The following is a 16,440-nucleotide window of genomic DNA, read 5'->3' on the forward strand; positions in this document are numbered from 1 at the left end:
GGGAAGTTATTCCCAGGAGAGGAAGAGCCTCTCCTGCATGATTTTAGAGAAGTATCCACCTCTGCTTCCATTATGTTTGTGTTTTCTATCAGTAACACTAGATGCTTTTCTACAATAAAGAAAATTCTACATAGCATATCAACACTATTAGAAGTGGGTCTAAACACTTAAGACTGCCTTTATTTTTGTTTTTAGAAGTCCAAAAGCTAAACCAGAAATTAAGAGGTTATTTTGAAAGAGATCTCACCACAAACAGTCAATAAAAAACATCTTTTCCTATTAAATGGCAGTTTTAATTTCTTGAATGGGAAGAATTGGTTTGTCTCAGTCCAGTCTCCACAAACGAATCAGTTAGTTGGCTCTTCAGAAATGGCCATCCAAATCTTTCCCATTTCAGAGGCCAACGGGATTAAGTAACACAAATTCTCACACAGCCAGTTAAGGTGCACTCTAAAGCCTGAGAAGCCAGCACTGCCAAAAATGTTACTAAATCTTTGTAACTTATAAGAACTCCAGTTCCCAAAACAGGAGTGTAATACCTCTCATAAGTATAAAACAAAACTGAACAAGGTATAAAAAAATAAACACATGCTTTAGTTACCTATCCCACCCAAATGGAGATCCGGCATGCCCTGTGTCAAAAGGCAGGTTATGCATAAGCCAGCTCTAAACTCTTAAATACTTTTATCTCAAATTATAGAGAAGCTAAGGAAGCAGCATTAAATTATTCAAGTACATTACATATTATGCCCTCACTCCAGATAGCAACATGCCAAGCTGGTAGAATAGCAACAGGACACGTGCACTGCAACTCTTTTGAAGGAACCCTTCCAAGAGCAGCATTACTGCCACTTCGCTGTGCCTCACCAGTGGGTTTAGTTAAACGCGACCTAAAAAGGGGAGAAAGGGAGTAAGCAATGATTTTCTTTTTAACATTGTCCTAAGAGCCCAAAGGGTTGTCTTTGCACACATTTCCACAACAGCAAGTGAGAGGGGGGGAAACCCCCAAAATCCTACACATTTCACTCTTTGTTTTACAAACTTCATACATGTATCAACCATAGACAGAATCATTAAGAATGTTTTTACTTACACTCTGAGTATCCTTTAAAATGTAGCAAACAGGTTAGTAACAGCCTATCTCTTCAGCTCAAGATACAGAAGCTTCTTCTGACAATAAAAAGAGGTCTTTAATACACAAATAAGCTCTCTTTCATTTAAATAACCTTCACGTCTTATTTACACATTACAGAATCAGATTTAATCCTTTAATAAAAAATTCACTTCGGGCTATTTTTATGAAGCAAAACATTAGTATTATTAGTAACTATTAGTAACAAAGAAAAGGAACAAAAACAAACCCAAAATTCCTGATCTCCTATCAAAGTCACTAACAATGAGGCTGCTACTATAGCTTTCATATAGGGAACCATGATTACCTGCCCCAGGCTACAAAGGTATATGAAAATACATTTCAGCAAAAATCCACATTTCGCCAATCTCAAAACCTCTGAAAACTGATTTGTTGGTCAAAACCCAAAATGAGTCAAACCACATACAATTCTACTAGAAAGGATGCTAACAGACTTAGTGCTAAGTAGTTTGAAGAATACCAAACCAACAAAAGAGTCCAAGAACTTCCCACTAGATATTTAAACCTAACCATACAAAGCCCAAAAGTTATCCTGAAACTACAAGACTTAGGAGAGTACAATTGGAAAGTAGCATTTTTTATATAAAAAGAATTGTCATACTTTCACTCAAATGGCATAGTAACTTGTTTGATAATTTAACCAGAATACACAATATACATTTCATGTACCAGCAATTTACAGAAATGAGGAATGACTATGTACCTCTCCTTGTAGCACTAACAAAGTTTAAGAGACAGATGACTAAGCAAATAAATATTTTTACTTTTTTTAACAGTAATTCTCTCTACAGTATACTAATGCAGCTGCCCTTTTGAATGCCAATGGAACCTAATACTATACTAAGCTCAAACAATACAGGTTTAAACAACTCAAAGTGAACAACATGGAACCCTATTTAAAGGTGTGGATTTAGAGGGGATAAAAAAAAAAAAAAAGCAACATTTCAGCCAAGAGAAGACTCAGCAACACTAAAAAATATCACATACCCTTAACTAAATGCACTTGATTAGGCTATGTAATAATACCCATCAATAAGCCTCAAAAAACAAGCTTATCTGACAGGAAAAAGAAGTCTAGAAAATGTGTAAAAGAAATCAGCTCTTCTTGAATTGAGTTCAGCCAATGTGCTACAAACTTAGCCCAGAAGCTGCTGCATCACCATCATCCAATCACCTATTGTTCTATAAAATCTGAGTAGAGGTGATCCAACTGCTCCATGCACATCTATTGGTCTGAAAGCAGACTAAAAATCATACTCTAAAGAATTACCCATGCACGCAGCAACAGATGGCAACAAGCGACACAGACATAAATAGCTTTCAAAATGCTAACCTAAACACAGCGAGATCTGAAACTCAATCCCCCCACAGGTGTACCTTTTATTTTTCTTCTGTTTTCAAAGGAGGACTTAAAAAAAAATTGGAATGGTACAGAAAACAATGGTGCAATATAATCAAACTATTTGCTGTTTTAATGAATGAAAAGACAGCATGCAAGAAATAAAGGATTCTGGTGGAGCCAAATCTACCTGCAGAGATAGCCACTTGTTGATTCACACATAAACATCTTATTTTCATCTTATTTTAATAACAGAACCATAGTACCATTAGGCAGCTCTGATACATAGATTAAAACACTTATGTTACATAACTTCCTCTTATTCCTCCCCTGAGGGTAGGAAAAATAACTTCCAACTGCAGCCCTAAACACGACTTCCAGAAAGTAAGTACCACTAACAAAATACAGGCTGATCCTAACAGCAGCCCAAACGCATTATATCCTGATTATCTCTGCAGATAAGCAAGGGCTATGTTGAGCCTCCAAAAAGCAGACACTACAAACCTCAAGTATTACCAACACAGCCTGTTCACCTACTACAATGTGAGCACTGTGCATCCATCTTGTCCAACAGTTTTAACAGTTTATCTCTTCGGCAAAAACACCAATCCCCACAAAAACTTGACAATTCATCCAAAAAAACATTCTTCCGGGACAGGAAAACAGGTAGGCACCCCACCAGACAGCACGAGGGCGTCTCTGAACACATATAAACATACACTTTTTTTCTTTAAAGTAAAAAGAAAAAACATACACTCACCAAAAAAAAAAAAAAAAAAAGAAAGAGAAAAAAAAAAAAAAAAGACGGGGGGGGGGGGGAAGGAGAGGGTTAAACTACGCAGAAGCCAGCCCTTTGCCCTTTCACAAGCCCCCCTCGTACCCAGCACTCGCCCTCCAACTCACAGATGACACCCTCGCAGCCCCTCCCACACGCCCAGGCGACCTCGGCTTTCCCCGCCAGGAGCTCGCACTCCCTCCCCAGGCCTCCCACACACACCGACCAGCCCGGGCGAGCGCGGCCGTCCCTTACCTGAGACCACCCCCGCCGCCGTGCCCGGCGCCCTCCGCCGCAGCGGGCGGGGCGGGCGGGGCGGGGCGGGGGCGGCTCAGCAGCCGGGGCGGCGGGGCCGGGGGACAGCCGAGGACGCGGGGGAATCCGGTTCCATCCTCCTCCTCCCCTCACTCACACCTCACACACACACACACACAGGAAATAACACGGCGTCACCTGACCCCCGGCAGCCAATGGCGACGGGCGGCGGTGGACTCGGCGCGCGCGCCAACGGAACGGCGGCGCGAGCGGCGAACCCTGGCCGGGCGAGAGAGGGATGGAAAGGAGGGGGAACGGCGCGTGCGCGCGCCCTCGCTTGAAGGGAAGCGTCTCCCCGCGCGCAGGGGCGGGGGGAGGGGGGCCGCATGAGGGAGCCACCTCCCCGCTCACCACCATGCGCCCGCTTAAAGGAAGCGCGCGCTGAACCCCCACCCCGTCCCGCGCGCTCGGAGCACGTGGGCGAGGCGCGCCCGGTGCGCGTGCTACACCACCCCGCCCGTGCGGAGGGAACCGGGATTCCCAGGCGGCGCTCTGGGCCCCCCTCCGCCCCTTTCCGCAGCTCACATTTCCCTCTCCTCGTAAATCAATACCGCCCCTCTCTATCCCGCCCCCGCCACCCTCACCCACCCCCTAGAAGAGGGGTTTTGAGAATTTTAAGAACCGGGTTTTGCTCCGTTTGCACACTTGTCTCCGCCCGGCCTCCCAGCCGGGCACGGCGCGGACAGCGGCGGCTGAACCCTGAAGGGGCCGGGACGCCCGTCTACCGGCCCGGAGCCCTGGAGCACACCTCGAGGCGGCAGTCGGGCCGTACGCCAGGGCTGGGCGAGCCCCGAATCGCAGGTGCCCCAGCGGAGCCGCGGGGATCTCAGGAAACAACATGGAGGTGGCGGTGCCCGGGCTCTCCTGCCCCCGCAGCCCGCTTGCCCGCGCACCGCCAGCCCAGAGCCGCCCGGACCATCGGAATTGGCACTGCCGGCCCTCTGAGTCCCCACTGGCCTTGCATTTGAGAGTCCTGTGTGTCTAGTTGCACTTCTGGAGAGACAATTAAGCTTTTTTTCAAATTATTCACTAGTTTTGGGGTTTGAGAGCAAGGGGGCAAGGAGACTGGTGGATGGGGCAGCTGTAGAGCCCATAGGGCAAGGATGCAGTGCCTGTCAAATCATCACCTCCTTCATTTAAGCCTGTATGGCAACAAAGGAAGCTCTATATGATATTACAGTTTCCTCCATCTGCCACTTAGAACATTTCAGGTGAAAACGCAGGAGGGCTGGCAGTCTGCGAAGCTCTTACATGCTGGGCAGAGAAAGCTCAAGATCATTTAAAACTTGCTTTGCCAGGAACTTTACTGAGCAGATATGACACTTTCAATAAACTGCTCTGTCTCCCAAGCTTTGTTTCCCAGATCCTCAGCAAGCCTTATTCCAAGAAAAGGCCTCTGCTCAGAGCTCATCCAAAAGGCAATGAACTGCTGGGGACAGTGTTGTAAGCACAGCCAGTTGACAACTTCACTAATGGCTCCTCCACAGGTGACTTGCTTTTTATGAAAAATAAATATGAACCACCACATCTCATACCATGCATTATCTGTCAAAGTAATTTGGAGACTGGCTGAAATTCCATCTAGATAAGCCTAAAATTATGCCAGTAGTCTGGGGAAAACAACCAGAGCAGAGAACAATTACATGTTACGTGCTTCTACCGTTTGTCTTTCAGGTTAACAATTTGTGGGTGTTAGGGACTCTCCAGCTGCTGGTCAGGCAATTGTGCACCTGGAGCACCTAGGAAAGACTTCCTGCTCCTCTGCTCACTCGTCTTGGGACTTGAGAGGCACTGTCTCCTTTCCGAGACAAGTCTACTGCTGTGATCTTTGCGTTATCTCCTTCAGATGAGAATACTGCGATGCGCTCTGCAGCAGCTCTGGAAACTGCAGCTGGAGCACACAGGTGCTGCCTGACTGCATGCTCTCGTAGTACAGTACACCCTGCTCTCTTTGCACTGGCTGCCCATTTACAGGTGCTGTTTCAGGCACAGTGCTTTGCTCACAGGAGGTGGAGGTCATTGCTTCCTTCGCCTGGAGAGGAGGCTCCAACAGTACATTCACCACGACAAACTGCGAGGTTGCTCTCGTCAGAAACAGCCTTAATCTTGTTGACTGCCACGGCATGCTAAGAGCTTGGTTAGAGCAGCATTCCCCCTGGGGATCCAGGACTGTGATAAAAGCTGTAATGGAGTGGGGAAACTCGATAAGATTTTTATAATTCGGTTTTCCATTATCTGTTTTCTGATTTTGAAGTGAATCATCAATTGAGGTCAATCCTTTATGTAAATTTATAAGGTAGGAGTGCTTAGAGCACTCTAACTTAAGTAAATTTAAACTTACCTTAAGGTAAACCCCTTTGGTATATATAAATACATGAGAGCATAGCTTATCTAGATAAGCTTGTTGTATCAAGGTATTTTTTACCTAATGTTGAAAATGAAGTTGCAGCATAAACAGCAGAAGTTTTGTAAAATGCTCAAAAACACATATAAAAATACAAGGACAGTAATCATTCCCAAGTCAAATATTTCTCAAAGGACCAAAAATAAGTGAATTCACAGAGTTAAGCATCTGGATCTCTAGTCTGCTGCACAGCAGCATTTCCCTTCTCTGTTATAACTACTTTATAGGTGTTACAAGGGAAATACAACAGGCGCTGCTTTTTAAATATTGTAAAGCTTGAAAACTTTATGGCTGATTTTGAAGGTGAACTGAAGTTTTAAAAGAGCTCATGCTATAAATACAGGCAATTGTCACACCATCATCAGCTGTTGCCTTTCAGCAGGTATCACTGGTAATACACAGGGTCAATATAAGTGCAGAATGTAAACAAAGTTTATCAAAACTATATTAGTTAAGTATCACGCAAGTAGAGACGCCATATCCTTTGCAGCTCTCCAAGTGATATATCAGGCTTCAACATAAAACCCCACTGAGCTAAATGGATAATTTAATACTCTCAGAAACTAATTTTTGGCTGTCTGCAGGCTCCAGATGAAAAACCACTGTCATTAGTACACCTTGTTCACATTGCCAAGTTTTCCTTTGCCACTGAACATTTCATTTTCTTTCCAGAAGAAAGAAATTCAACCTTCTGACTTGGCCATTCAGTGACATCTACCTACTTGACCACCATCAGTTACACACACACACACAAAAAAAAAAAGTTATTAAAAAAACATTACTAGGACTAATGAAGAAGTAACCCCATCATGCTACTAGGCCTACAATCCCACACACACAATCAGGGTGGGAATCTAACACCCATGCAAGCCTTTCTACTTCAGGCTAAAGTTCTCAGTTGCATCTATACGCTCTCACCCTTCTATTCTGAAAAGAAGAAAAAACCCCAGGGATTTAAGGCCAAAAATAGTTGCAAACACAAACCTTCTGAACCCATAAAGGATCAATTTTACAATCAACACAACAAACTAAATGGGTTTGAATGTAAATTTCCAGCAAATACATTCCATTATCCAAGAGTAAGTGCTATAAATTCAGCAGATATGCTACACCACAGTCGTAAGAAAGATTGAAGTCTCTGCTTTTAGTGCAAGAAAATCAGCTCTATCATAATTGTACAGAGCCACTATGGTACTACCACAACAGAAACTTTCCAAATCCTACCCATTTCCTCCCTGAAATCCTCCTTGCCATCTCCTAATCAAAATGCTTTTGAAGATAGAGGCACAAATAAGACAGGAAAATGGCGTCAAGACTTGACACTCTCCTCTGTGATGGATGGGAGATTCTGAGCAAAATAAAGTGCCCTGAGCAGTCGTCTGGGTTAGTCCCACCGCTCACCAGTGCTGCTGTTATTACACACATGCAAGCAATGCTGCATCTTACTGCACATGAACTCTGCAATGGCTAAAGCAAACGTTTTTCCCTGTTATGTCTTAATGTAAGGCTTACCTTGCACTTCCATTTCCCCTCCCTCACAGATGCCAGCAAAAAATTGTCCTTCTGACCCCAAGAGAACTAACAAATGAAGATGGAGAGTCTCCTTCTGTCTTTGAGGTCACCACTTCTGATCTAGCTGTAATTCAGTAATTACTCAGTTTGTATGGCTGTCCAGAAGCATACATTAGCAGCTTGGAGGGGGAACAGAAGGATGACACCATTCCTGACCTCAGCGTCTCATCTTCACACACCCCCTGAGCTCCCTCTGCCTGAAGGGAGAACAGTAAGTGATGCAGGATGGGGGATCGAGAACAAATTTGCAGGTAACATATGCTGGAAAGGCTCTGAGCACCCCAGTGTTTGTTAGAGGAAACTGATTGCAGCTGGTGGGGTCCTCTGAGAGATTTCTTTTTTACAAAAGAAAGAAAAACTGCTGATGCAGCACTGGGAAGGTAAAGCCTCGGCAGAGTCAGGCATGCACACTTCTCACAGACATGGTACCCGTCCCCTCAAAGTATTACCCTTATCTTTTCCCCTGTAACACAATTTTATGACATGCACAGGCTTACCACTGCACTTTTACAGCGGTCATCTAGAGGCTCTTAGATGCTATGGGAATGGGCATTAGTGACTACCTTGAAAATAAATAATACAAAACATGACAGCAAGATTGCACACCTACAGGTCATGCAACCAGGGGCTGAAACTTATATTCATGGTGGGACAGCTACATCTTTAAGCGACTGTAAAGCAAGGGCAGCTCACCTGTTTTTCTTTCTCCAAGAAAGACATCAGAATGGCCACAGTCATTAACGTTTCCTAACTCTCTTCCTATCTAGCCCCAGGATTTCCCATACCTTCCTCCTATTTCTTTTACACTTAACTTCAGATAAAAAGTGTTACATCTGACCCTAAACAAGGAAGAAGAAGCATCAGATGTCTCCCAAGGAACTGCAGCAAAGACAGGGAGGGCTCTCTAATTAATTCACTGATATTTAACTTTTCCCCTTAAGACTACCAAAGGATCTTTGCTTGCTGGGATATATTTTGGACAAGCACAGATTTTCAGCATACTGATGGCCATGTGGATCACTTGGAAGCTACTCTCCTCCAGACACTGGGAGTGTCTTCATAAGCCACAGCGTTAAGTCCTACAGCCCCTTCCTGCAACAGAACAACAAACAGATTGAAAGACTCATCTTCCTTTGAGCGTCTCAAAGGAAGGAAAAATGAGAAACCAGGTGAAGGTAGGTAGCGTGAATCATAGCGGGAGAAAAAAATTAAAACACTGCAAACACTTCTGCCTTTTCATCTTCCCATTACAAAGAGCTGATTCATGAAAATAAGATCTTTGTACCTTAAGACCTCCTCTGCTTCTTCTGCTCCTTCCTTTTGCTTCCTGCCAAAAAGCTGTTTCTGGCAGAATAGAATTAGTTGCTGTGAAAGTCATTGTGATGATGCAGACAAAAGAATCTGAGCCCAGCAAAAAAAGCGAGAAAACAACAGGAGCTTAACTTTTCAGGAAAAGCCAATCACATTTCCATGCAGATGCCCAGAGTAATAAAGGTGGAAATTAAAACAGAAAGCCATACAAATATGATTGTCCAGCAAGACTGTCTCCAACAAGGCAGGAAAGACCATCAATAAATCTTCATTATCTGAATTGCTAAGCATATCTAAATAAAAGTAGAAATTCAAATATTAGGGTTTTTTAAATGTTATTTTTTTTTTAAATGATCTTACATAAAACCAACTCTGCCTTGCCTGAACATGTTTTACAGAAAGGGATTTTTTTTCTCTCTCTTACTTCTGCTAGCCCTTTACAGAGGTTTCATTTGCTGGGGTGGCTTTTTCTGCCTACGGGCAAGTGGGAATTTCTGGGCTTAACAAGCTCAAATCCCTGTGACATATAGTTCCAAATTTTAGAGGCAACTAAGGTTTTGATTCTTACTTTGCTCCCTGTTGGCTTCCTCCCTGATGTATGCAATAGCTGTTGAATCTCAGCTTTTTTTCTCTCAACAGGAGGGGAAGAAATGTCCCTGAAGGAACAGCTTTAGTTCTTCCAGTCACCTTGCTGCTACCATGCTCCAGAATTCCAAGCACATGAAACAACACATAAGAAGAGGTTGCAGCAGCAAGGGACCAATGCAGAAAGCATCAGACTGGACCAAAACCAAAAGAGTCTTCTATACTCACCTGGTAAGAAGTCTGTACTTATACTGGGTAGTAGAAACATAAGGGTCCGCTAAAGATAGACATTGCATGAAATCTCATTAACTTCTTGTCAGAGAAATCAACTTCTGTGCTTTTTTTTGTTACATATAGTGATGTTCTCTGTTCCTGATTAATCTGACAGATTGGTTTGCTGACAATATTTTTAAAGGCCCACCACAGTTTACTTATATATCTCCTCTTGCTAACAAAACATGAGGGAAAAAAACCTACTTCAAACACAACCACTTTAATTACTTTGTGTCTTGAGATTCATTAAAGTTTATTCAATGCTTAAACACTCTAATTCTACATTTCAAAAGATAATAATGTCTTTAGTACCCTGCATTACTTTAAAGTTGCACTTATATCCAAATCAGGATAGGGCACATGAGAACATACAGAACTTACAACTCTGAATGCAACATACTCCACTATTTATGAACACTACCGACACATCTGGGGATGGGGAAAAGTAGCATATTTTCAATTACATTACCTAACCCAAGTGACGAAAATGATTTAAAAGCTATTAGGTAACAGACACAAAGACACAACTGTCCTCAGTTAAGAAAATCAGTCCTTAATTTTTATAGGCTGGACAAATCTATCATTAGGGAGTCCAAGCCATGTAGTAAAATCTTAAGTAACTTGGTTTTCTTTCAAGATTTGAGGGACTCTTCCAGTTGCCTACTTATGTTCAGGCTCAAACTAACAAAACCTCTGCTTATGTATCATGGCTATCATCATTCCGATCTTCTGCAGATGGGAATCCTGCTGGCACTCCCATTTGTCCTGAGAGATGATTAGGACTGAAGGTCTCCCATTTAACTTCTGTAAATGTGCTGTGAATAATTAGACCTGATCAAAATACTGTCAGTTCCATTAGGGCGCTGAAAATAAGGTCAGCACTTCTTAGGACAACAGAAGCAAGAACAGATACCTCAGCAAGCACAGTTCATGTCAACCTACCAAATGCAGCTACCAACTCAGTAAGTCTCCACTGGTTTTAGCAAGTTTAGGAAATAGCCCAAAGTTCCAAATAAGAAAACAAGCTATCCCAACACTGACACTTTCAATGAGAAGCAGCAGCATTGAGCGAGGGTGGGAAGGGGGGCTGCAGTACTCAAGGTCATCCCCTGACAACCCTGGCTGAATGCAGGTTTAATGATGAGACACTAGTTAAACTGGTGGAGAGAAAGCATTTCACCAGGGTGAAATTTCACTTTCCCTGGGGTACCTGCCCCCAGCTCAAGGATCCCCTCATCAGGGCCAACCTCTTCATAGCAGGGAGCATAATGTGAAAGAAGAAATAACTACTCTTCTCCAAAAGTAACAACTCTTACAATGTGTCTCATTCCACAGGCAAAAATCAAGGCTTACTCCTAATATTGATGAAAAAGGATAGTCACCCTATTTATAATCAGCTAGCATTATCTCATCTCAAGAAACAGTAAGTCAGCATCTAGCTTCAGGTGATAAGTAGGGGGTTTCCTTAACAGTCCTCTTCATTGAGACACGAGTATTAAAAAAAAAAAAAAAAAAAAAAAAGAAGCCACCAAAAAACCCCCACCCCCCAAAAAAACCCCCAAACAACAACAACCAAACAAACAAAACCACCCAACCCATAGAAAAGAAAGATGAAAAATAGTTGTAGTTACAAGAAAGGAATATTTTAACAGAAGTGGGCAGGGGAAGGAACTAATTAACACTTTCAGCTCATTCCCCTTCACCACTGCCTGGAAATTCTTTTCTGATACACACATTGCCTGCCTAGGGCTTTCTGAGAGACCCTTGCACATCCTCACTGATTACTTCCCCTACTCAGGGAGACAGACTGTCCTTTACCCTAAATGCTTTTATCCTCTTGATGAGGTCTCTTACCCAGCTGGATCCTGCTTACTTCTCCCACTGCCGTCTCCGAGCCTGAGAGAAGACACCTGGGGACTTTCCACTTTGCTTAGGAAAGAGATTTAATCCTTTCATAGCCTAGCATGGGGCTGAAGTGATGCACATCTCCTGACCTGAACACCTACAGTTACAGTCCTGGGCGATGGATGTCCTCAGCTGAAGAGAAATCAAAGGAAAGGGTTTTCTCCACTGTTTTCTGCTCTTTTAAAAGCAAGTGTAGATAAAGAACTGAGGAAAGCCCTGTAGGGGACAATCCTGCTGTACCCAGACAAAATAATGAGGCTTAAAATCTCTTCTGTATCTAATCTTAGCTAAATCACATCCCCAATGTCCTCTGCCCTGTTTTGCAGGGTGCATTTCACTCACCACCTCCCACCTCCCAGACTCATATGGTCCCACTTGGTCACCCTTCCTCCTGCTCTCCCTAGGGCCAGAGGTCCAAGAGGACATCTCAATGGTTCTTTTGACTTAATCCTCCAAGTGGCCTGTGGGGCAATTCTAGGTTTCACTTCCCAGGCAAGGTAGTGACTCAGACAAGCCAACAGACAGTATTCTGCAGAGACAACGATTTTTATCTTCAAAGTGTTTTACAAACTTACAAATCCTTATTTCCTCTCTGAGAGAAAAAATAAGGACAAAAAATCTCTAAACGTCACCATTATGATGGAAGAGAGATGCAAAAATGCCTAAAAGTTCTTTCACACTGGAGCAGAGGCAAAGGAGTCCTGTAGTGCAGCAGTGCTTTGGGTTTGGGTTGTTTGTCTCTTTTTTGGTTTTTACACCAAAGACCTGGATTCGAATCCTGTTTCACATCACTCCAGTAGGACAGAGGCTCTTAAACTGCGGCCAACAGGTCCCTTCCCCAAGGGCTGTGGAGCTTTGGCTCTGAGAAGCAGGTGGCAATACATGGGTATCTTCCAAGAAGTCACTTGCCTGTTCAGACTGCAAAAGTGCTCCACAATTAATTACACATCTGTGCTACAAAAGATCAGCTCTATAACTGCAGGGGGTGCTATTCATCAGCCTTGAAACATATTGGCAGAGGACAGCCAGGGTCCAGTAGCTGAAATAAAGAAATAAATAACTACAAAAGCAGGAGGTGCTCCGGGTCTTTAGAAGTGAAGTGCAGCAGGACCCAAGTGACCTGGGAGTGGAGAGAAACCTGGCCCTGCAAACAGTTGGGACGTGGTGCTTTCCACAGGAGCTTCAGGAGCCAGAGCAGCAGAGAAACCACCAGTCATTGGGGTGATCGGGGTGAGATGCATTGGCAGAGTGGTGGCAGCAAGGAGCCTGCCTGACATCTGCCCTTTTCGTTTCTCAGCCCTCCCTTTTCATGGTGGCAACAGAACATCACATTCCCAGCAGCGAGAATCCAGTCCAAAGTGGCTTCATAAAAGGGCAAATTCAGAAGGACCCCCTTTTGCTCATCCCTTTCTTTTGAAGCCCTCCTTTCCTGGAGCAAGCGTTTAGCAAGTACAAATACACCACAACATTAGGCATCCTTCTACTGTCACTATCCTTCCTCCTCCAGACACGCACACTAACACAAAATGACGGCTTCCTCAACAGACTGAATGAGCAAAGCCCTCGCGCTGATCCTTAATTGTCTGCGCTTTACTCTCTTGGTCCAGTCATATTGTATCACACAACTCAAAGCAGCCCACCCACGACCCCCATCTTTGTCCAAAATCTCAAGTGAACAGTAAATTTGACACGGAAAAAAATTGCCAAAGAAGGGAGGGGCAAGCTAACCCCCCCCCCACACACACACACACCCCTCCCCCCCGTTTTCCTCCTCCCGTGGTTTTTTTGGGTTTTGTTTGTTTGTTTGTTTTTGGGGGTTTTTTTGTTTGTTTGTTTTTTGGGGTTTTTTAAATTTATTTTTAAAAAATATTATTTAGGTTGCTCTTTGCTGGTGCACCCACATTGCTATTGTGCAGCTGTCAGTTAAAAAAAAACCAAACCAAAATCACCAAATCATGAACACCCCTCCCAAAATGAAGCTCTTAAAGCAGAAATCATATCTCACAGCCTTTGAGAATGTGACCCTGAGGCCTTGCCCTTTTCCCTCCTGATGCACCCACATATCACGGGGGAATGGCAGGCCCCCTCCCCATTCACCCCCGTGCTACTCTGAGCTACAGAGCAAGGAAAAATAAAAACAAACACATCCAAAATCAAAACCAAATAAATAAATAATAATAAAAAAATCATCAGCGAGAGATACAGGGGGAAGAAAAGGGGGGGGGGTGACAGCCCTCACCACCCCCCACAAATGCATAAACCCCGTAACCCATTCATGGCGGTCTCGGAGAACGCTGCAGCGAGCAGCCAACAGCTGGGGCCTTTGAAATGGGACAAGGCGAGCGGCTCGCCGTGCCCAGCCACGCCAGGCTCCGGCTGCCCCCGCCGCCCCCAGCCCTCCCCGCCCGCCCCCAGCCCCCCCCGCCGCGGGCAGCCCCGGTGGGCACGGCGGCGTCGTGGGGGCGGACGAGACGCGCAGGGCGCCGCAGACACACGGCTGCCACCGCCGCCACCGCGCGTGGTCGGCGAGAGCTGGCCTCTGCAGGGCAATTTTCCACTCTCAACTTTCAGGGAGAGGGAGAGAGAGATAAAGCCCATTTACTGTACCTTTCTGGCATGTTTCTCAGCTTTCCCTGCTGCTTCTCCCCACCCCCTTCGGATTTATCTCAGCTACTGGTTTTATAAACTGAGGGGGGGGAGGGAAGAGGAGAGGAGGGGGCTTTTTTTCTCTTCTCTCAGCCTCGTCTGCACCTTCTGCTTGATCCCGCCGGTGAAGTCACAAGACCGAGTCTCTGACATCACACAGAGCCCACAAACGCCAGATTGTGACTTCACTGCAGGGTAGAACAGGGAGGAATAGGAGAGGGGAGGGGAAAAGGCTCTTATTCAAACACATATCTGCAGTAGTAACAAAAGAAACTCAGGAAATGGCTGGCCAAGAAAATGGCTTTTTTCTTTGCCTTTTTTTTTTTTTTTTTTTTAATAAATCATATTAGCTTTTTTGTTGTGGGCTTTTTTTGTGGTTTTTCCTCACAAATAAACTTTGTGACCACGGTGGAAATACCTTTTAAAAGAAGTGGCCTGGGCAGAACAGACAGCGAGCGCTAGTCCAGGCGCCATCCTCCAGCGCAGCACAGACACCGGCAGCTCTTGTGGGACAGAACCACTCGCCATGGCCCCTTTGGACCTGCCAGGACTGGAACAGGATGAGGTCCGGGGGTAAAGATCAAGGGATGGCAGTAGCCACAGGAGAGGCTGGAGGGGGCACAGCAGAGGGGGATTGCAGGGTAAGGATGGAAACAGGCAGATGCTCTGGGTTGTGCATGAAACACACAGGGAAGGCAGTGCTGAGAGCCACCCGGCAAGCAGGGCCACGCAGAGTGAACAGAACTCCGTGCCAGAGGTCTGTGAGCTGTGGGCCAGGCAGAGGTAAGGCTCGTCAGCAGGCACCTGGATTTTTTTACCCCCAACCTGAGGATCTGAAACCCCTACTAAAGTACAATTTAAAGTGGTCGGACTAAAGGTAACAGAGTTGTATGTAAGGCCTAAGCAAGGCAATAAGAGTGGAGTTTTTGATTCCGTACTGTATTTTTAGGTTTTAGGTGCCCTGAGGAGGGGAAGACAGACTGGGGCAGATGAAAGAAAGGCCAGGAGACTTTGATATATAAGGCAATGCTCAGGTGTTGCTGTGGGAGCACAAGCTGATGACATAAGACTTCTGCAGTCATTTTTGAAATGAAGCCTAGAAGAAAAAGAAGGCTTATTAATTAGCTATTGGCTTAATGTAACCTGTAAGGTTTTAAGATTCTGGGGCTTTCTTTTTGTTTATTCAGCTGGTGTACTTTTTTTAACATCAATTTCTCAAAATTTAACACCACCTCAAACATGTCAGTAAATAAGCCTAAAAAAAAAAAAAATCTGTTGTGTTTAAAATGGATTTTTTTTCACCTTATGTAGCAAGGCAGCTCAAATACACTGTGCTAATCATGCCTGAAGGCAGGAATTCAGAGGAGTCAAGGGCACAGCCACAGCCAAGTGAAATTAAAAATAAATTTTAAAAAATTTAACTATCCTAATTGCAGATGTTATATTTATGAAGTTATTGGAACTGCAAAGACAAAAGGGAGACAGCTTGTGATCCTCACAGTGCATCCACTCCTCTCTTCAACCTCCATCCCTGCCCTCATCAAGACCTACAAAGCAATTCCCATCACCATGTGGACCTGGAAGGGAGGAGAAAACAGCACTACCATCGTAGTCTGCCCTTTCTACAACCTGCCAGTGAGGCAGGAGGGAAATTGCATGTGGAGCAAGCGAGAAGCAAGGAGGAAGCAATCCAGATCCCTGCCATGAACCAGCTGGCAAGTACATTCCCAACTTGCTGCTGCTGGACGGTGGGAACACCCCATGAGTGCCTGAGATGCCCCAGAGGGCTGGCACCAGCGCGGGAAACCCAAGACATTTGTCAGAAACTTCTGTACTCCAGCAGCTCTATGTGCTTCCAGCATAAAATCCAGGCATCCAGAAGATGGTCTTCCAGGTTGGAGCTGCTCCATGGCCAAAGCCTCTGTTCCCACATTGACTCTGAATCCCAGTGCCTTGGGGCATCATCCCAGCCCTGGCAGAGACACAGCATTAGGGAAGATTTCCCCTGTTGTTTTACGGTGCCTCCATGCCAGTACAGCAATAAACCAGGCTGCAATGGATAGAATAAACTCCCCTGCCTCTGCTTGTGAGAGGGGAGGAAAAGGTATGAATTGCAAGCAGGGGGGTCCCCAACCAATTTCATATCCTTTAGCAAGTCTTGC

At 44.8% G+C, this 16,440-nt stretch overlaps 1 protein-coding gene and 2 long non-coding RNA genes across 12 annotated transcripts in view; 1 reads left to right on the forward strand and 2 right to left on the reverse strand.

The window, feature by feature from the left end:
• TCF20 (transcription factor 20) overlaps positions 1–16,440 on the reverse strand; it is a 137,404-nt gene that overhangs the window by 68,073 nt on the left and 52,891 nt on the right. The window contains exon 1 of one of the 10 annotated variants that reach the window (XM_058420204.1): positions 14,240–14,330. The exons of 7 other annotated variants lie outside the window; for them this stretch is intronic. The gene's annotated coding sequence lies outside the window, so the exon portion shown is untranslated. Of the gene's footprint in view, positions 1–3,522; positions 3,552–3,725; positions 3,768–14,239; positions 14,331–16,440 lie in introns of those variants that run through there. 2 more of the 10 variants (XM_040061568.2, XM_040061566.1) reach the window with 2 other exon arrangements.
• On the forward strand, positions 4,035–5,286 carry LOC120751560 (uncharacterized). The gene is made up of 2 exons (XR_005700466.2): positions 4,035–5,069; positions 5,257–5,286. It is a non-coding gene; the product is annotated as an uncharacterized LOC120751560 (long non-coding RNA).
• LOC120751559 (uncharacterized) lies at positions 5,533–11,518 on the reverse strand. Its single transcript, XR_005700465.1, has 3 exons — positions 11,462–11,518; positions 9,683–9,731; positions 5,533–5,763 (listed from the first exon to the last, which is right to left on the reverse strand). It is a non-coding gene; the product is annotated as an uncharacterized LOC120751559 (long non-coding RNA).

Source organism: Hirundo rustica, chromosome 4, assembly GCF_015227805.2.
Source record: "Hirundo rustica isolate bHirRus1 chromosome 4, bHirRus1.pri.v3, whole genome shotgun sequence".
Taxonomy (NCBI): domain Eukaryota; kingdom Metazoa; phylum Chordata; class Aves; order Passeriformes; family Hirundinidae; genus Hirundo; species Hirundo rustica.